The sequence below is a fragment of the Thamnophis sirtalis genome, unplaced genomic scaffold (assembly GCF_051295495.1).
Source record: "Thamnophis sirtalis isolate CommonGarterSnake01/CBP01778 unplaced genomic scaffold, rThaSir2_p1.2 scaffold_10, whole genome shotgun sequence".
Taxonomy (NCBI): domain Eukaryota; kingdom Metazoa; phylum Chordata; class Lepidosauria; order Squamata; family Natricidae; genus Thamnophis; species Thamnophis sirtalis.
The window spans coordinates 3,450,499-3,472,063 of record NW_028261390.1 but is presented as its reverse complement, the minus strand read 5'-3'; the positions used below and the strand labels follow the sequence as shown (position 1 = coordinate 3,472,063).

Sequence of the window (21,565 nt, the reverse complement as noted above, 5' to 3'; positions counted from 1 at the left end):
TTGAATGGAATTAAAGAATTGGTTTGATAAGAGATGGCCTCCCACTCCAGAAAACTCTGGGCAGCTTTAAAAATCTGCAAAAAAAGTATCTCCAAACAGTAAAAATAGTTAAAACAATGAAAACAATAAAAAAAAAAAAAAGGCAGTCTGGACTAAAACAATGAGAATAACAAACGGTGCAGACAATATAAAAAAAAATATTTTCCAGTTGAAAGAAACAGATTAAATCAGAAGTACTTTTCTGCTCACTGCAAATTTCCAGCCTATTGCTACTAAAGCATTTTAGCATTACTTATTTCTTGGCTACTACAACACAACAACATCCTAGTGACATTTAAAAAGTCGGCAGATAGTCTGAATTTTTTTCTTCTTGCAGTTTCGTATCTTGAGCAAACCCCAGCTCTACAAATCTAGGTCAATTCAATAACCTCTAATAATGGTTTCAGAGAATTGCAGAATAACAGAGTTGGAAGGGACCTTGGAGGTCTTCTAGTCCAACCCCCTGCTCAAGCAGGCGACCCTGTACAATTTCGGACAAATGGCTGTACAATCTCTTCTTAAAAACCTCCAGTGATGGAGTTGGATACCCAGCAACTAATTGCAATGAAAGATGTTTAAGCCAGGAAGACGAGGGGAAAGACAAACGGTACTCCTTGACTTACAGCAGCCTGTTTAGTAACCGTTCAAAGTCACAACAGGACTGAAAAATGTGACTTATGACCGTTGTTCGTAGTTCAGACGTTCGTAGCATCCCTACGATAAGGGATCAAAATTCAGACACTCAACAAATGTCTCCCTCAACAAAAAGATATTTTCGACTCAATTGTGATCGTAAGTCAAGAACGATCTGTACCGGTAGGCCTCAACTTACAACGGTTCGTTTAGTGACTGTTCAAAGTTACAACGGAGCCGAAAAAGTGACTTTTGATGATTTTTCACATTTATGTCTGCTGCTGCACCCCAGTGGTGGGTTGCAGGCGGTACACCCCGGTACAGGAGTACTGCAGCCTGCCCGGAGCACCAAATACTGTTCCGGTACAGTGCTCCGGAGGGCCCACCCACCCGCCCGAGCTCCTTACTGGTTTTTTAAATCTTTGGTGCTTCTGCGCATGCGCACGGCGCATACAGCGCCTGCGCAACGTTCCAATGAGCAGCTAGAGCATTCCAGAGGCTTGCGGAAGCTTGTGGAGGCGCTAAGGCTGCACCCCATGATTACATGATCAAAATTTGGATGCATGGCAACTTGTTCACGTTTATGACGGTCACATGTGTCACATGATCCCCTTTTGCGACAACCCAAGCCTGGAACGGTTGTGTGGAAAATGGTCATAAATCTCTTTTTTTTCTTTGCCATTGTAACTTCAAACAGTCGCTGAATGAATGGTTGTAAGTCAAGGACTATCTCTGCCTTCTACTTCTGCAAATTTCTCCACCGCCTGACTCCTGCGAGAAACAAGTGAAGCTGGGCACCAAGAAGCCTATAAACCTTTTCTCTTTCTTGGGGTTTTTTTCCTTGAAAAGTTTTTGCTTCTCATTCAAGAAGTTTTTTGTTTTTAATTTTTGGATGAGAAGCGAAACGTTTTCAAGGTAAAAAAATTAAAAAAAAATTGGAAAAAGTTCCTTGGGGACAACTATGTCCTGACTGACAGAATCCGCACTGACCTCTCTTCTCAGAATCAGAATAGAGCCGGAAGGGACCTTGGAGGTCTTCTAGTCCAGCCCCGCTGCCATCTCTGCAGGCACGCGAGCCGTCGCCCAGCGGAACTCCACCGTGCATGCGTGTGCGCCTCCCGCTGGCCAGCTGACTTTCGGGTCTCTGCTGTGCCTGTGGGAGACGTGTGTACATGCGGCCGGGGGGGGGGGGGGCGGTTTGGGGCCCAGGAGGCTTCAAGGAGGCCTGCTAGGCCCAAAACACCTGCATGCTGTATTCCAGGTGTGGCCTTACTAAGGCTTTATAAAGCGGTGCTAATACTTCATGTGATTTTGATTCGATACATTCTTTCCCTCTCCCTCACTCTCTTTCTTTCTTTTCTTTTTTCTCTTTCTTTTTCTCTCTCCCTCTCTCTCTTGCTCTCTTTCTTTCTTTCTCTTTCTTTCTCTCCCTCTCTTTCTTTCTCTCCGGGAATAGGGCGGCATACAAGTTTAATAAACCTATAACCTATAACCTCTCTCCCTTTCTCTCCCCCTCTCTTTCTCTTTCTTTCTCTTTCTCTCTCCCTTTCTTTCTTTTTTTTCCTCTTTCTTTTTCTCTCCCTTTCTCTCTCCCCCTCTCTCCTTCTTTCTTTCTCTCCCTCTTCTTTCTCTCTTTCTCTCTCCCTCTCTCTTGCTCTGTCTCTCTTTCTTTCTCCCTCCCTCTCTTTCTTTCTCTCCCTTTCTCTCCCCCTCTTTCTCTTTCTTTCTCCCTCTCCCGCTCTCACTCTCTCCCTCCCCCTTTCTTTCTATTTCTTTCTCTCTCTCTTTCTTTCTTTCTCCCTCCCTCTCTGTCTTTCTCTCTCTCTCTCTCTTTCTTTCTCTTTCTCTCTTTTTCTCCCTCTCCCACTCTCATTCTCTCCCCCCCGTTCTCTCTATTTCTCTTTCTCTTTCTTTCTCCTTCTTTCTTTCTCTCTCCCTCCCTCTCTCTGTCTCTTTCTCTCTCTTTTTCTTTTTCTTTCTCTCTCACTTTCTCTCTCTTCCCCCACCCCCTTCTCTCTCTCTCCTTAAACTGAATGAAGCTGCTCTTTACGGACATCAGCAGTTTTTAACCAGCAAGAGAAAGAGAGATGCTTTTTCTGGAATGCTTCCACTGACATATAAATGCCAGAGGGGTGCCCCAGATAGCACACTTGCTCGACACAAAGAGATCCAGATTGATGCAGTTAAAACCAGCAATGATGTCCCCTCCCCCAATGTTGGGGGGGGGAGGAGGAAGAAGAGCGAAAGAGCAAATATTTTGTTTGCAAATTCTTTTCCCTCCATCCTTCCATTCTGCAAAAAGAAAAAGAGAGAGACATGTGGGAAGATCCCCTCCACTCATCATCCACCATAGCTGGAAATAAAATAAAATAACATCCAAGGAAAGTTTGCAAGAATCCACAAATCAGCAATTTTACACATTCATCCAACAAGGAGGGCTTAAATCTTGCAATTTTTAATGGGAGTGGGTGGAGCTGCAGGAGTTGAGATCCCCCCCCCCCCCCCGGGAAGCCAAAGCTGAAAGCTGTAGCCCCGTTATCCTTTTGCCACCCAGAGTTCTAAAAATTCCCTTTATGGCCTTTAATTTTTAACCTTTGCCTCCGAATCCTCCCGTACCAGCCTCCATTCAAAATGCAACTCGGATGCGTGATCATTTTTCACACACACACACAAATCAGAAATATTTTCATCCGCTTTGGGGTTTAAAAACGCTCTTGTTATTCCAACAGAATTTCACAGTTCCGGCGTCTGTTGCCGCTTTCATTCGTGACATTTGGGGGAGAGGAGGGTGAAATATCAATATTAGGGGGCGATTCCTAAATACGCAGGCTCAAATACGACCTGCCTTCCTATTACAAATGGTTAAGACGACAGAAACAAGAAATAGGGAAATGTAAAATTAAGACGAAGTAGAAGAATTAGGACACAGCGAGAGGATAGGGGATAGGAAAGATATACTAACAAAAGAAAAGTATATATGTAATCTACGGTAATATAGGAAAAACAATAATCTGATATAAACGGCCGAGTATAAATAACTAAGGAATAGTACATGAAAAGGAGTAAGAACAAGGGGGAAATTGGCATTTATAGGAGGGGAAACACTAAATGTAAAGATACACCGATGGGGGACTGCTGTAGGATGGAACGTTTAGTTCCTGTGTTGTTTGAAGTTATGTGTTTGTTTTTTGTTGATGTGTTTAAAATTAAAAAAAATTAAAAATAAAAGATCTGACTTCTTCTAGGAAAGAGCTGGAGAAACAGTCTCACTCCCCAAAAACACATTCAGACATGTAATATATCGCCCAGGAAATAAATCCTGTAATCCCGGCAGGGGAAACTGAGGCCAGCAAGAGGGGAAAAAAGAGATATATCCCTTGAAAACAAAGGAAGCAAAGCGGGATGCAATTCCACACCTGTGCAAATGTAGCCCCTCGCAACCCACGAGCTTCCCAGATTTGCACACCCCGTGCACAAACCCATGCACACCCGACAAGAAGCAGGGTGGGACTGGAAGCCGCGGCCCCCCCTCTCTGGGGGGGGGAGACAATGCAAACCTTCACGCCTCTCACCACACATAAACACACTCGTAGATGAAGCAACTTGAAGGGCACCAAGCTGACACCAGAATAAGGGGAGGGGGTGTCTTTGCTTGCTAAGCCACCAGAATCCTTGCCCCCCTCCCCCAATTTAAAAGGAGGGGAAGGAGGGGGGGGAAAGGGAGCACACACCCCAAAAGGCACATCCTGCAGATTTTAAAAGAAGGGGTGGGAGCTTCAGCCCAGCTGAATGATGGACCCTACACTCCGCCCCCCCCCCTCAATTTTCATCCTTAGAAATGAGAGAGAGAAAATATCCCCTCGTGTGGTGGGTGAATATGCCTCCCTCCCCTGGCTGAGATAAGTGGGGAGGGGTCTCTAGATTCCCAAGGCCGCCCATTGCAATCAGGTCATTGTTCCCCTGCAGGGTCTTAGCAAGGGGAGGGGGGGGTTAAAAATAGGCGAAATATAAATCGTGCCCCCCCTCCCCACTCCCTCCTCGCTAAACCGGCTGCTCTCCAGGTGACTCGTAGCCCGGCGCCTGCGGAGGGCGCCCGGTTGGAGAAGGCGGCTGGAGAGGCAATAACAAGGCCATTTGCTGAGCCAGGGAGAAAAGAAGAAAGGGGGGGGGGGGACGAGGAGGAAAAAGAGCCGCCGAGGAAGGAGGGACGCGGAAGGGGGGAAAGAGGAGGGGTCCTTCTAGGCAGCCCCCTCCCCGATTAGATAGAAGCAGGCGGGGGGGGGGGCTTGGTTTCCCCGGCTGGGAATGACCCCCTTTCCGAGATCTAGGATGGTGGGGGGAAGGGAGTGTAAAGGGAAACTCCTCCCCAGGAAGGGAGCAGGAGAGAAAAGGAGGGGGGTCGTCCTTCTGCAGCCCCCTCCCCAATTAGCTGGAAAGCAGAGGTTGCTTCCCCGGCTGGACAAAGCCCCCCCCTCTCCGAGATCTGGATCCGTGGGGAAGGAGGTAGAGGAGGTGAAGGGAGACCCCTCCCCAGGAGGAAGCAGAAGGGAAGAAAGAGGGGGGGTCTTTCTCTGCAGACCCCCTCCTCAATTAGCTGGAAGCAGGCTGGGAGGGGCTGCTTCCCCAGCTAGGCAAGCCCCCCTCTATGAGGGATCTGGATCCGTGGGGAAGGGTGGTGAAGGGAGACCCCTCCCCAGGATGGAAGAAGAGGGGGGTCTGCAGCCCCCTCCAATTAGCTAGAAAGCAGCCTGAAGTGGGGTTGCTTCCCTATCTGGCCACCCCCCCCCCGTCTGATATCTGGGACGGTGGGGAAGGAGAAAGGGGTCAGAGAGAGACCCCTCCCCAGGGGGGGGAAGAGAGGGTCGTTCTCTGCAGCCCCCTCCTCAATTAGCTGGAAAGCAGGCTGAGAAGGGTTGCTGGGGAAAGCCCCTCTCTCTCAGATCTGGATCCGTGAGTAACGGGGGTGAAGGGCGACCCTTCCCCAGGAGGGAGCAGGGGGGAAAAGGAGAGGGTCGTTCTCTGCAGCCCCTTCCCCAATTAGCTGGAAAGCAAGCTGAAGGGGGATTGCCTCTCGGTCTGGCCAAGCCTCCCCCCCTCACTGAGATCTGGGACGTTGGGGAAGGAGAAAGGGATCAAAGGGAGACCCCTCCCCAGGAAGGGAAAAGAGGGGGGGTCGTTCTCTGCAGTCCCCACCCCAAAGCAGGCTGAAGGGGGGTTGCTTCCCCCTCTGACCAAGCCCCCCTCTCTGTGATCTGGGACGGGGGAGGGGAAGGAGAAAGGGATCGAAGGGAGACCCCTCCCCAATTAGCTGAAAGCAGAGTGAAGGAAGGTTGCATTCCCAGCTGGGCGAGACCCCCTTCTCCAAGATCTAGGACGGGGGGAAGGGAGAAGGAAGGGGGGGTTAAGGAAGACCCCTCCCCAGGATGAAGCAGGAGGAAAAGAGGGGGGTCGTTCTCTTTAGCCCCCTCCCCAATTAGCTGAAAGCAGACTGAAGGGGGGGCTGACCAAGCCCCCCTCTCTGAGATCTGGGACGGGGCATAAAGGGCGACCCCTCCCCTTGTTTCGCCTGTCCGGAGCCCCCGCGGTACCTCTCTCCTGCGGGCGACGGGGAAGGAGGCTGGGTTGGCTCGGAGAGGGGCGGCTGGTGCTGGAGCCCTGTGGAGCCCGCGATGGGCAGCGGCGGTGGCGGCTGGTGCGGCGAGGCGGGCGACGACCGGCGGCCTGCTGCTCGGCAGCCCGTCCTTCCTCCTCTTCCTCCTCCTCCCCGGCCGCCCACCGACCCCGGCTCCTCCTCGCAGGCCGCCCCTCCGGCCACGCCTCGCGGCAGGCAAGCAGGAAGGACGGGCGAGCCCGGCGCCGGCCGCTTCCTGCAACCTGCAAAGCGGCCGGTTTCTGAGAACGTGCAGAGCGCCCGGGTGAAAGTCCCTCTGCGATCCACGCCGGCTCGGCTTCGGACTCGGAACGTGAGCGATGCTGTCGTTCTCCGAGCGCATCGCCGTTGCCTCTGGGCATGGGCAGAGTGCCCTGATCCTGGGTCGAAGAGTTGCCTCTGGGCATGGGCAGAGTGCCCTGATCCTGGGATCGAAGGACAGGGGCAAAGAGCCCTGATCCTGGGTCGAAGAGATGCCTCTGGGCATGGGCAGAGTGCCCTGATCCTGGGATCGAAGGACAGGGGCAAAGAGCCCTGATCCTGGGTCGAAGAGATGCCTCTGGGCATGAGCAGAGTGCCCTGATCCTGGGATCGAAGGACAGGGGCAAAGAGCCCTGATCCTGGGTCGAAGAGATGCCTCTGGGCATGGGCAGAGTGCCCTGATCCTGGGATCGAAGGACAGGGGCAAAGAGCTCTGATCCTGGGTCGAAGAGTTGCCTCTGGGCATGGGCAGAGTGCCCTGATCCTGGGATCGAAGGACAGGGGCAAAGAGCCCTGATCCTGGGTCGAAGAGATGCCTCTGGGCATGGGCAGAGTGCCCTGATCCTGGGATCGAAGGACAGGGGCAAAGAGCCCTGATCCTGGGTCGAAGAGTTGCCTCTGGGCATGGGCAGAGTGCCCTGATCCTGGGATCGAAGGACAGGGGCAAAGAGCCCTGATCCTGGGTCGAAGAGATGCCTCTGGGCATGGGCAGAGTGCCCTGATCCTGGGATCGAAGGACAGGGGCAAAGAGCCCTGATCCTGGGTCGAAGAGTTGCCTCTGGGCATGGGCAGAGTGCCCTGATCCTGGGATCGAAGGACAGGGGCAAAGAGCCCTGATCCTGGGTCGAAGAGATGCCTCTGGGCATGGGCAGAGTGCCCTGATCCTGGGATCGAAGGACAGGGGCAAAGAGCCCTGATCCTGGGTCAAAGAGTTGCCTCTGGGCATGGGCAGAGTGCCCTGATCCTGGGATCGAAGGACAGGGGCAAAGAGCCCTGATCCTGGGTCGAAGAGTTGCCTCTGGGCATGGGCAGAGTGCCCTGATCCTGGGATCGAAGGACAGGGGCAAAGAGCCCTGATCCTAGGATCGAAGAGATGCCTCTGGGCATGGGCAGAGTGCCCTGATCCTGGGATCGAAGGACAGGGGCAAAGAGCCCTGATCCTGGGGTCGAAGAGTTGCCTCTGGGCATGGGCAGAGTGCCCTGATCCTGGGATCGAAGGACAGGGGCAAAGTGCCCTGATCCTGGGCCGAAGAGTTGCCTCTGGCCATGGGCAGAGTGCACTGATCCTGGGTGGAAGGATTGGCTCTGAGCATGGGCAGAATACCAGATCCTAGGCAGAAGCGAGTTAGCCTTCTTCGTTGACTTTGCTGTGCTCACCACTCCCCAAGGGGAATCTCCTCTGAGCATAGGCCGAGTGCCTCATCCAGGTCAGAAGCCAATCTGCCTTTTGTCCCTTTGGGGCGTCACCTCTGAGCATGGGCCGAGTGCCCCGATTCTGAGCAAAAGCGACTCTGCCTTCATGATTATTTGCTGCGATCACCTCTTCCCAAGAGCATCGCCTCCGGGCATGGGCAGAGTGCTATCAGCCTGGACAGAAGCGAGTCTGCCTTTCTTAGTTTGGGGCCTTGCCTCTGAGCATGAGCAGAGTGGCATGACCCTGATGGGAGCAAGTCAACCTTGCGATGGGACCCAACTTCTCGTGGCCGACGCGCAGCAGGACAACTCATCACGAATGACCAAGTCACCCTGGGACAATTTAGCAATTCTGTTTCATGATTTAAAATAAATTTTAAAAAAAATTATTTAAATTCTATTGCCATTCACCTTTCATTCTCTCCCTCCTTTCTTTTAACGATTCTATTCCACTATTTCTTTGATGCTGGTGGAACTCTTACGGCCCAACAATTTGCCCTGCAGCAAATTACGTTGTGGGAAGTTATCGGTAGTGAGTCGGCCATGGCGAATTGTCATAGGGAGGAGGAGGAGGAGGAGGAGGAGGAGGAGGAGGAGGAGGAGGAGGAGGAGGAGGAGGAGGAGGAGGAGGAGGAGGAGGAGAAGAAGAAGAAGAAGAAGAAGAAGAAGAAGAAGAAGAAGAAGAAGAAGAAGAAGAAGAAGAAGAAGAAGAAGGGAAAGAGGAGGAGGGTTAGAAGGGTTAGAAGGGAGGAGGGTTTATCAAGAGAAGGAGGAGGACTGTGGGGTCCTTGGTGCTCTCTGAGCTTGGTGGTTTTCTTGCAGATGTTTCATGACCCAACTAGGGAACGTCATCAGGGAGGGAGAAGGGAGGGAGGTTTGTGGAGAGGAAGGGGAGGAGAAGAAGAGGAGGAGGGGAAGAAGGAGGAGGAGGAGGACTGTGGGGTCCTTGGTGCTCTCTGAGCTTGGTGGTTTTCTTGCAGATGTTTCATGACCCAACTAGAGAACATCATCAGTGTTAGAGGGGGGTGGGGTTTGTGGAGAGGAAGGGGAGGAGAAGGAGAGGAGGGGGAAAGAAGGAGGAAGAGGACTGTGGAGTCCTTGGTGCTCTCTGAGCTGGGTTGTTTTCTTGCAAGCATTTCATGACCCAACTAGGTAACATCATCAGTGTTAGAAGGGAGTGGGGCTTGTGGAGAGAAAGAGCATAGAGGAGGAGAGGAAAGAAGGAGGGGGAAGGAGGGAAAGGAGGAGGAGGACTGTGGGGTCCTTGGTGCTCTCTGAGCTTGGTTGTTTTCTTGCAGGCATTTCATGACCCAACTAGGGAACGTCGTCAGTGCTAGAAGGGAGGAGGGTTTATCAAGAGGACTGTAGGGTCCTTGGTGCTCTCTGAGCGTGGCTGTCCTCTTGCAGGCGTTTCATGACCCAACTAGGTCACGTCATCCGTGCTAGTGCCGAGAGGAGAAAAGAGAGGAGAAAGCATCTGGAGCTATCGAATGCTGTTCTTGTGGAATGCTGACTCTGGAATTCTGGGAGTTGAAGTCCACAGGTGAGAACAGGGCCGTAACTTTCCTCCCCCTATTGCCATCCGAGAATGCGCTGCCCAACTCTTTCCCTGCATTTGGCGATAAAGGCGTGGCTCACAACGCCTTCCCCTCCAGCCTAAACCAAGGCTACACCCCAACAATCCCCAATCCAGGGCTCTGACCCCCCACCACCACCACCACCCACCCAAGCAGAGCTGGCATCGCCATCGCAGCTACTCAGTTGCCCGGGCTTGTGGTGGCCCTCTGCAAACACAAAGACTCTACTTACCTCCTCAAGCAGTGGCACGTCCCAGGTTCCGCAAGGGATCTTTCGTGTTGCGTCAAGCTAACTTCGAGCCCTTTGCCGAGGACTAAAGGACAGCCTTGAAGGATGGATCCAGGTGCAAAGGTGCGGCAGAAAGGGAGGAAACAGCCTCGCTTCCGAGAATAAATTGCAGGCGTGTGAACACACCCAGGGGCAGGAGCAAGCCGGGAGTAACCGGAGGACGATCCTGCCCCGGAGCAGACCAAAGACGTACCCTGAGGCTGGACACGGGCCATCAAGGAATAGATCAGAGGTCTTCAAACGTGGCAACTTTTAAGACTTCTGGACTTCAACTCCCAGAATTCTCCAGCCAGCATGATTTACTCTCTTGTAATCCCTTCCTCTGCAATCTCTCCACTTAGAACCGAGGTCTTCAAACTTGGCCACTTTAAGGCTTGTGGCTGGCTGGAGAATTCTGGGAGTTGAAGTCCACAAGTCTTAAAGTGGCCAAGTTTGGGGAGCCTTGGAATAGATCATCAATGAATCCAGCTCGTCTGCCTGGAATCCACACTGTATATCGGACATGAATACGATCGAGCGAGTCCAGAGGTATTTCACGAGAAGAGTCCTCCACTCCTCTGCTCGCAGTAGAATCCCTTACGCCACCAGGCTCGAAATTTTGGGCTTGGACAACCTGGAACTACGTCGCCTTTAGTCTGACCTAAGCGTAGTACACAAAATTGTCTCCTACAACGTCCTACCTGTCAATGACTACTTCAGCTTCAACCACAATAATACACAGGCAAACAATTGATAGAAACTCAAGGTAAATTTGCTCCAAACTCGAATGCGGAAAATACGACTTCAGCAACAGAGTGGTCAACGCCTGGAATGCTCTACCTGACTCCATTGCTACATCCTCAAACCCTCAAACAGCTTCAATCTCAAACTGTTTACCGTGGACCTCACCCCATTCCTAAGAGGTCCGACAAAGGGGCGTGCATAAGCGCACCAACATGCCTTCCGTCCCTGTCCTACGGCCCCCATTTATTCGTTCCCCATTTCCTGTGCTCATCTCCAGGTTTACACTTATACCTCTTACCTCGTACATGTTTGACAAACTAAATAAATAAAATAGAAAAGAATAGCCAGAGTTGGAAGGGACCTTGGAGGTCTTCTAGTCCAACCCCCTGCTCAGGCGGGAAACCCCAAAGGCCAGGAGTCATCGCGGCGGTGCCAGGAGCTCACCGGTTCAGCCCCCATTTCAGGCACGCTGCGATTCCTCCTGGAGAATCCACCTCGCAGGTAGTCCTCGACTTACAACAAATTCATTTAGCGACCGTTGGACGTTTCGACGCCACTGAAGAAAGTGACTTAACGACCGTTTTTCACACAACCATGGCAGCATCCTGGTGGTCACGTGACCCTTGGCCAACTGGATCGTATTTATGACGGTTGCGGTGCCCCCGGGAGGGGGGGGGTATCACATGTTTCCCTTTGGCAATCATCGGACGAGCGAAGTCAATGGGGAAGTCAGGTTCATTTAACAACGGCAGGGATGCCTTTAACCACTGTGGCAAGAAAGGTCGTAAAATGGAGCGGGATTCACTGAACCGTCTTGCAGAGCAGCGGAAATCCAGGTCTGGTTTACCGCCGTAATCTGAGGACAACCCTGTTATTACCATTTCAGTGAAATTAGACCTTGTTTCTAGAAAGTCCTCATCCAGTACCTTTCCATCGAGATTTTGTGGCCTCCCAGTGGCCAGCAGGGTTGGCAGCAGATTCGGACAGTGAGGAGGTTGGGGAGGAACCCGGGCCAGTCCTGGAGTCTGGGGAAGGCTCTGATGAGGGCTCTGGGTCGGAGGCAGAGAGGGGGACAGGGCCGTATGCCAGTTATCAGCTGCCGTCAGAGTCAGACATCAGTGAGGCAGAAGAACAGCTGGAGCCTGTTCCCAGTGTGCGCATGCGCAGAGCTGCCAGACGAAGCGAACAGCTAAAGAACAAGGGTCGACTTGGGAGTAAGGCCACAGGTGGACGGTGAATGGCCCCTCCCAGAGGGAATAAAAGAGGAGCGAAAGGAGAGTGGAGTTTGCAGGAGACAATTAGTTCGCTTCATTGGTTTGTGACTCTCCAAGACTCCTTGCCAAGTTTTTCAGAGATCGTCCTGGCAGCTCTCCAAGACAGATAAGATCTGTGACTGTAAATCCTCCTTTGAAAGACTTTGCTGGGTGTGAATGAGCAGAATTCACAGCCAGTTAATAACAGGGGTGAAGGACAAGGAGCTTTCTTCATGCAGCCCCGGTCACAACCCAAGACGCAAAAGGAATCCAAAGGTTATCTAGGCATCCCGGTCAAAGGCAGAGCAAAAGTCTAATCCAGCTATCAATTAGCTAATGAGGACATTAATTAAGAGGTCGTTTTTCAAGGCGAGGAGCCACTCCTAGGATGGCATCGCAAGGTAAAAACTCCACTTGGAAGCCAAGCCGCTGAAATATAGAAACGAGCTGGGTGGGGTTGTCCAGGCAGGAGAACAGCTGGAAGGTCAGAGACGAAACACAATTCTTTTGGGTGTGTAAGCCGCCTGTTCTTGGCCCGACAGGTCCTGCAGGGGTGTTCCCTGTAAACAGAAACTGGGGAAAGACGAGGAGATCTGGTGCTCTAATAAAATTCTTCAACCTGGGACTCCCAAGGAAGATGGGATCTTGGGTTTGCTAAGGATCTTGGCTGCCTGATTGAGTGATCTTTTCACCTGTGCTCTCTGAGCTTGGAGGAGGAGGAGGAGGAGGAGGAGGAGGAGGAGGAGGAGGAGGAGGAGGAGGAGGAGGAGGAGGAGGAGGAGGAGGAGGAGGAGGAGGAGGAGGAGGAGGAGGAGGACGACTGTAGGGGTCTTTAGTGCTCTCTGAGTTTGGTGGTTTTCTAGCAGATGTTTCATTACCCAAATAAGTAACATCATCAGTGCTAGAAGGGAGGGAAGTTTGTGGAGAGGAAGGGGAGAAGGAGGAGAGGAGAGGGAAAGCAGGAGGAAGAGGAGGACTGTGGGGTCCTTGGTGCTCTCTGAGCTTGGTGGTTTTCTTGCAGACGTTTCATGACCCAACTAGGGAACATCATCAGTGCTAGAAGGAGGGAGTGTTCTTGGTGATCCCTTCAACTGAGAAACTATGAGCATCCTACACCAAGCCAAATCCGAAAAGGCTGGAGCAGTGATGGTTCACCTTTTCGCCACTGAGTGACAAAACTGGAGTGTGTGTGCTTGAGAGAGCACTGGAACCCAGAAGAGACCAGTTGGCCAGTGGACATGCGCCTGGTGGGCAGCTGCACTTCCGGGTTCCGTCACACGCATGCTGGTCCAGCATGCATGGACAGCTCTCTTCTGGGTTCCAGCGCATGCATGTTAAGACCAGCTTCATACCAAGACCAGTTGATGGGTGCACATGCATGCGCCAGAACCTGGAAGAGAGCAGGTGACTGCTGTGCACATGCACTCCGGACCAATTATCCGGCACGCATGCGCGCAACGGTACCCAGAAGAGCAGCTGGCAACGGCACAAGTGCCCATAGAGAGGGCTCTGCGTGCCACCTCTGGTATACGCATGCCGTAGGTTTGCCATCACTGGGCTAGAGGATTCCTGCAAGCCCAACAGTCAGACAAATCAGCCATCGACATTCACATGAAGATAAATGACATCTACACGCCATTGAAAACAGACAATCCAAAAGCTAAAGCACCTTCTGACCAGCAATCAACACCCAGATAAGAAGAGGGGAATGCCAAGCTTAATACTAAACAAACAATGGAACCACAGCGTAATCAAGGAACCAGCAAGATCATTGCCACCAACCCCGACAGGGCAAGGCACGAATGTATAACCAGAGAGCACACCTCCATGGATGATGTTACCTAGTTGGGTCATTAAATGTCTGGGGGCGGGGGAAATCCACATGAAAGTATTATGATGGATGATATCTCCTGCAGGATGTATTGGGAGGACACAGAATGGAGGAACATAGAGTCATCGGCCTGGAAGGCACCCTTGAGGACTTCTAGTCCAACCCCCTGCCCTTATCCCATCCCCGACAAATGTTTGTCCAATATTTTTTTATGAAAATAAATAGTAGATGGGATTCAGAAGCCAAACTCGCTTCCGTCCCTCCCAAGAAGGGATTCGCAAGCAGAGCGGAGCACAATATTCCCGTTGCTAAGCGAGACTGTTAATCGAGTTTTGCCCCATTTTACAGTCTTTGCTTGCCACCGTTGTTCAGTGAATCACTGCAGTTGTTAAATTATCAACACGGTTGTTAATTTAACTTCCTTTGTCAGAAGGTCGCAAAAGGGGGGGGTGTCACATGACCCTGGGACATTGCGACCGTCGTAAATATATGTCCAACCCAGTAGTGGGTTTCAATTTTTTTTAGAACCTCTTCTGTAGGTGTGGCCTGCTTTGTGGGAGTGGCTTGCCGCCCATGTGACCGGGTGGGAGTGGCCAACTTGTAAAATGTGGTGAAACTCACTTAACAACGCTCGTGCTTAGCAACCAAAATGTTGGCTCAGAAACTCTGGCATTTGAAGCACGCAAGTCTTAAAGCTGTCAAGTTACAAGACCCTTGCGCCCCTAATCCTTTAGGGGGGGAAAACGCCAGGGGTGTTCAAACTTGACAGCTTTAAGACTTGTGGACTTCAACTCCCAGAATTCCTCCTCTCGCTCTTCATCTTGATGATGTGCGGACGGGCGAGGGGAGGGAGCTGGAACCGGTTCTAAACGGCACTGTAGATCTGTGGAACCTCTTCTATAGAAGAGCCTAGAACTGGCAGGAACCCTCCCCTGGTCCAACCCCTTGCTCAGGCAGGAAAGAACCCCATACAATTTCATACAAATGGTTGTGCAATCTCTTCTTCAAAACTTCCAGTGTTGGAACATTCTCAACTTCTGGTGGCAAGTCGTTCCACTGGTTAAGAGCCGAGGTGGTGCAGTGGTTAGGGTGCAGTACTGCAGGCCACTTTAGCTGACTGTGATCTGCAGTTCAGCGGTTCAAATCTCACCGGCTCAAGGTCGACTCAGCCTTCCATCCTTCCGAGGTGGGTGAAATGAGGACCCGGACTGTGGGGGCAAGTTGCTGATTCAATTTGCTAAAAAAAAAATTGTAAACCGCTTAGAGAGGGCTGAAAGCCCTATGAAGCGGTATATACGTCTAATAAATAAATAAATAAATAATCGTCCTCACTGTTACAAAATTCCTCCTTCATTCTAGGTTGCTTCTCTCCTTGATTAGTTTCCATCCATTGCTTCTTGTCCCGCCCTCAGGTGCTTTGGAGAATAGCTTGACTCCCTCTTCTTCGTGTGTATTCTTATTCGACCGCAAGGTCAGTATAAGCAGCTTTATCAGTCCTCTTGATAGCTTCTCAATTTGAGGCTAGAGTTGAGCAATAAATAAAAAAAAAACAACCATTAGAAAAATCAGCTGGTGGAAAATCCAGACTTTGAAGATAGGATTTAATTACCTCAGACGCACTTCACTCGAAAGTGGGTGAAACATTTCCTGGTTTGATACCAAAGCTAGTCCAATGTCCAACGTCAGGTTTCTTCCTTAAGCCGAGTTTTGATTATAGAGGGAGACCTCGACTTACGGCCACCCCTGAACCCAAAAATTGGTGTCGCTAAACGAGACGTGGAGCTTTCTCCCGTTGTACCACCTTGCTTGCCACAGTTGTTAAGGGAATCGCTCTTAAGTGTTAGGTTAGTAAGGTGGTTATTATGAAATGGCTTCCCCGTTGACTTTGCTTCTCAGACGGTCGCAAAAGGGGACACCGGAGGTCTTTAAGAAGAGCCTGGGCAGCCACCTAATCAGAAATGGAATTTGGAAGAGGATCGACTGAGAGACTGAATCCCATTCCCATTCCCTATTGCTATTGGTAGTAGTTATGTCACAACCAGCAGCAAAACTGGAAGAGGAGCAAGGTAGAAGCCCTTGTTGACCGAACATCCGGATGTTCGCCTCGAACACCTGAGTCAACATTTCTTGCTGTGTGGGTGGTTTTTTTGTGTGTGTGGCAGAAACCAAACACTAGATTTTAAATTCCTCAGGCCAACCATCAAGCAGGGAGTGGGTCGTATCGTGGTGGAGAGGTATGTGGGTGCCTCAGTATCTGAATGACGGAATAACAGAATAGCAGACTGGAAGGGACCTTGGAGGTCTTATAGTCCAAACCCTTCAAGCAGGAGACCTTAGAACCATCCCAGACAAATGGCTCCCCGGTCTCTTCTTCAAATCCTCCAGTGTTGGAGCACCCACAACTTCTGGAGGCAAGGAGTTCCACTGATGGATTGTTTTGATTATTCAGGAAGGTTCTCCTTCATTCCAAGTTGCTCCTCTCCTTGATTAGTTTCCTTCCATTGCTTCTTGTGCTGCCTTCAGGTGCTTTGGAGAATAGGTTGACCTTCTTTGATATTATCTGAGATATTGGATAGTTCTCCTTAACTTCAGGTTGCTTCCAGTTTTGTATAAAGAATATCAAAAGCCACAACTTTTTAAAGCAATAAACAGAATAATAGAATAACAGAGTTGGAAGGGACCTTGGAGGTCTTCTAGTCCAATATTATTATTATTTAATGGATTTATAGGCCGCCCAGAGAACTCCGGGATTGGGCGGCCTATAAATCCATTAAATAATAATAATAGTCCAACCCCCTGTTCAAGCAGGAACCCCCATACCATTTCAGACAAGTGGCTATCCAACATATTCTTAAAGACATCCAGTGTTGGAGCATTCACAACCTCTGGAGGCAAGTTGTTCCACTGATTAATTGTTCTCACTGTCAGGAAATTTCTCCTCAGTTCTAAGTTGCTTCTCTCCTTGATTAGTTTCCACCCATTACTTCTTGTCCTGCCTTCAGTGGCTTTGGAGAATAGCTTGACTCCCTCTTCTTTGTGGCAACCCCTGAGATATTGGAACACTGGTATCATGTCTCCCGTGGTCCTTCTTTTCATTACACCAGACATATCCAATTCCTGCAACCGTTCTTCATATGTTTTAGCCTCCAGTCCCCTAATCATCTTTGTTGCTCTTCTCTGCTCTTCTCTAATAAAGTAGAAAAGGGGTGTCATATTCAAGGCCTGCGGGTCACACCCAGCCTTGCAGGGTGCTTAGATCTGGCCCATAGAGTCCGCATGGAAATAAAAGGACCAGGGTCTCGGACAGCCAAATCGGGACGCGGGGGATGCACACAGCTCCACCGCAGCCCGTTTTTGGCCTCCACAGCCTCCTGCAGCACTCTGCTGGCTGAAAATGGTCTCATTCGCCCACCCCTCCCAATTACCCATTTTGGCTGCCACTGTGCTATAGAAGGCATCCATCCCATCTCCCCCCACTCTTCCAGCTCCCCTGCCCCCCCCCCCCCAATGCTGGCCCACAGAGGAGAACTTCAATTCTAGTCCTTCCCGCGAAGAAATCCAGTCTGACACCCCTGAAGTAGGACAAATACAATTGCTCAAATCCAAATCCAGATCTAGGCTCCATAGCAGTGGTAGCCAACCTGGTCCCTACCGCCCCCTAGTGGGCGTTCCAGCTTTCATGGTGGCCGGTAGGGGTTTTGTCCGACACTGAAGCATTTTCCTTTTTTTTTAATTTAATTGACTTTTTAAAAAATAATTCATAGCGTTATTTAAAAACATTTCCATTAGGTTTTCATAAAATCACCGTTACTGTGGAACCGGTGGGCGTTTAGAAAATTTTACTACTAACAGAGATACAAAAGTGGGCGGTAGGTATAAAAAGGATGACTACCCCTCCTTGCTCCATCGAATGGAACAAGCAGTGACTGTAGGCTAGAAAACCCTCAAAATGTGGCCAAAATTCCCAGAAAAGGCTGACCATAAATGGCAGGAAACATTTAAATGTCAATGTTATCAGTTGCAGGTTGTCCTCGCTGTTACGACCGCCATTGAGCCTAGAGTTTCTGTTGGGAAGTGAGAGATTTGTGGAGGGAATTCCATCCCCATTTTACGACCTTCTGCGCCACGCCATTCTCTTTTTTAACACATCCAAACAGAAACACACACTTTGCTGGAGTTTCAACAGCTGGGAGGAAAAATTGGCCAAAGTCCCAACAGCTGACTTTAAAAAAAACCACGATTTTTCCAGCCAAGCATGTCGAAGGAGGCCAATCTCACCAAGCCGGCATGATTTTCCTCCTCTTTCTTCCCCTTTCTTTAGACGCCTATTTCCAAGTCGTGACAGGTCCTAGAGAAGCCCCTTGTGTTTTCCTGCATCATTTCCCCCCCTATTTGTTCAGGGCAAAATGCCGATGTCAGGGTTCTGAATAGCATCCAAAAATTAAATCAGAGTCCAAGGCAAAGGATTCCTCAAAGTTCCAATTGATGAAGAGAGCCATGTTGGCACATCTGGGGAAACCCAAATCTGAAAGCTTCCTGGTTTTCCCCACCCAGTTGAAAGTTCAAGATCTTGCCCCCCACACCCATCAGCCCATCCCATGGTCCAATCTCCCACTGCCATGCTGGCAGTTCCACACATCCAGTTCCAGTCAGGTGCAGAGACAAAGGATGACCTTGGCTTTCTAGAAAGAATGTCATTATGGCTACATATCATCTAACTCCGTACAATCCTCCCTCCCATTTTCTCACAATAGAAAATGCAAAGTAGAATAATAGAAAGTGTGGCAAGACAAAGATTCAAAAGAAAAGATGGCTGCAGGCCTGGTAGCTGACTCTGTAAACCGCTTAGAGAGCCCTGTAAAAGCACTGTGAAAGCGGTATATACATCTAAGTCCTATTGCTATTTGGCTAGAGAGACTGAGGCTCCCCTTGTGATGAGAGTAATAAATGCTTTATTGATTAGCCATTAGGGCCTATCAGAAGGCAAAGCATAAAACACAGAAAAATTGGTGCTCTCTGTGGTGGGCTTCCCCCCCACCCAGACATTTCATTATCCAACTAGGTTATATCATCAGTACTGTAGTAGCAGAACAGCAGTAATCAATAACATCCTTAGCATTGATGAAGTTACCTAGTTGGGTAACACAACGCCTGCAAGAAAACAACCAAGCTCAGAGACCACCAAAGACCCCATAGTCCTCCTTCTACTTGGTCTCCTCCTCCTCCTCTTCCTTCTCCTCCTCCTCCTCCCCTTCTCGTCCACTTTCCAAAACCCTTCCAACACTGACAGTGTAACCTAATTTGGTGACGAAACATTTGCAAGAAAATAACCAAGCTCAGAAATCACCAAGAACCCTATAGTCCTCCTCCTACTTGGCCTCCTCCTCTTCCTCCTCCTCCTCCTCCTCCTCCTCCTCCTCCTCCTCCTCCTCCTCCTCCTCCTCCTCCTCCCCTCTTTCTTGTCTACTTTGCAAAAAAAAACACCTCCTAGCGCTGATGGTGTAACCTAATTTGGTGATCAAATGTTTGCAAGAAAATAACCATGTTCAGAGACCACCAAAGACCCCAAAGTCCTCCTTCTACTTGACCCCTCCTCCTCCTCCTCCTCCTCCTCCTCCCCCCCTTGTCTTCTACTTTGCAAAAAAAACAACCTCCTAGCACTGATGGTGTAACCTAATTTGGTGATGAAACGTCTGCAAGAAAATAACCATGTTCAGAGCCCACCAAAGATCCCATAGTCCCCCTTAACCTTTACCTCCTCGTCTTCACAAACCCCATCACCTTCTAGCACTGATGAAGTTACCTAATTTGGCGATGAAACGTCTGCATGGGGCAAATCTCACTTAACAAATATCTCGCTTAGCAAAGGAAATTTCGGATTCCGTTATGGTCGTAAGTCAAGGATCACCTGTATATCCATACATCTAAAGGTGAAAAATGTCATAGAACTACCCTGTGGCAAATGGTCTCAAAGTTTCTATAAGCTTTGTTTGCCTTTGTGTAATTTGTTTGTTTCATTTTCCCTTGTCCATTTTTGCAACAATTGGAGCAGCACTATCTCCCTGATGTTGACAGGGTTATAAATAAATCTTTTGTTTATTTATATGCATAGCAGGAAAAAAAAATCCATCAAATTTGTATACAAAGGGTTTGCAAGGATGAGACCGCATGATGTTTTCTTCTGTCTTATATAAATATTATGATAAGCCAAACCGTACATTCAACAAAATATTACATCAGATAAAGACTTAGTTCTGTATTTGCTCAACTGGCCAAATTTCTCTTGTTCAACCACGGCACGTTTTCAGCGTGCAGAACTTACTATATTGTGTGAACCCATCCTCTATGTTACACTTTTGCTTCATCTCTACAAGATTAGCACAGCCGTATTGGTTTGTACTAGTGTGGGTTAGCTGGGAGGTTAAACTCACTGTCTAGAACTCACCGTCTCCTGGTTGATTGGCCCAAAGTCACCAAGCTGGCTTTCATGTCTACGGTGGGACTAGAATTCACAGTCTCCTGGTTGATTGGCCCAAAGGCACCCAGCTGGCTTTCATGTCTATGGTGGGACTAGAATTCACAGTCTCTTGGTTGATTGGCCCAAATGCACCCAGTTGACTTTCATGTCTATGGTGGGACTAGAATTCACAATCTCCTGCTTGATTGGCCCAAATGCACCCAGTTGACTTTCATGTCTATGGTGGGACTAGAATTCACAGTCTCTTGGTTGATTGGCCCAAAGGCACCCAGCTGGCTTTCATGCCTGAAGCAGGCAGACAATACTTGGCAAGAAGTCAGGAACAGATCTTCACCCGCGTGAATGGAACTAATTGTCTCCTGCAAACTCCACTCCCCTTTCGCTCCATTCTTTCCTATGGGAGTAGCTGTTCACCATCCATCTGTTGCCTTACTCCCAAATCGATCCTTGTTCCTTAGCTGTTCCCTTTGTCTGGCCACTCTGCGCATGCGCACACTGTGAACAGGCTCCAGCTGTTCTTCTGCCTCACTGATGTCTGACTCCGAAGGCAGCTGATAACTGTCGGACGGCCCTGGCCCCCACTCTGCCTCCGACACAGAGTCCTCATCAGAGCCTTCCCCAAACTTCAGGACTGGCCCATGTTCCTCCCCAACCTCCTCACTGTCTGAATCTGCTGCCAGCTTCCGGCAGGGCAGAACACTTCTAAAAGGTCACATCTTGTCCTTAATCCCCTCACCTGGAGGTGAAGATGCTTTTGTTTATGAATAGGCTGGCCTGGATTTCTTAATGGGCCCAAAATATCCCTCTCTAAAGACTTCAGTCATCTGCTGGAAGCTGTTTTACTCTGCAGGAAACTGGGGCTGCTTTCTGCCTCTAAGAACATGTTTCTCCATTTCTCCTTTGGGGAAATATAATATTCTGCCTCTTTTAATATACCCCATTCTCTGGGGAGGGGAGGGTCAGTGCGTTATTACTTCTCACAACATGAAAAGTAGTAAAACGGGGCAGAATTCACCCAACAAACATTTCATTTAGCAACTGAAATTCGCGGCTCCATTCTCGTCATAAGTCGAGGGCTCCCTGTACTGGAATACTGCTATCCTGTCGTCCCCCCCCCACTCCCAGTCCTTATTTTCTCTAGACTAGCTCTACCCAGTTCCTGCAATCGTTCTTCATATGTTTTTGTCTCCAGGCCTGTAATGATCTTTAATTTAACTGGGTTAAAATGTTTACATCATGGCTTCTCCTCTTTTCCCAACACAGTTAAGCACATCGTACGAACTGAGGCAAAATATTTCCCCTCCAAAGGGAGGATATCAAGATCTGCTTCTAAATAAATCTGATTGTTTATTTTTCCCCCTCCCCCTAAACTGAAGTGTCTCATTCTTGGCAAGCCACCCCAGGCCAGAAGTGCCACA

At 49.8% G+C, this 21,565-nt stretch overlaps 1 protein-coding gene across 5 annotated transcripts in view; it reads right to left on the bottom strand.

The window, feature by feature from the left end:
* The window catches only part of SMOX (spermine oxidase), a 44,180-nt gene extending 34,221 nt beyond the window's left edge, over positions 1 to 9,959 (bottom strand). For 4 of the 5 annotated variants that reach the window (XR_015697842.1, XM_087723942.1, XM_087723947.1 and 1 more), the window contains exon 1: positions 6,261 to 6,424. The gene's annotated coding sequence lies outside the window, so the exon portion shown is untranslated. Of the gene's footprint in view, positions 1 to 6,260; positions 6,425 to 9,805 lie in introns of those variants that run through there. The other variant, XM_087723943.1, reaches the window with a different exon arrangement.
* Positions 9,960 to 21,565: the final 11,606 nt, after the last annotated feature.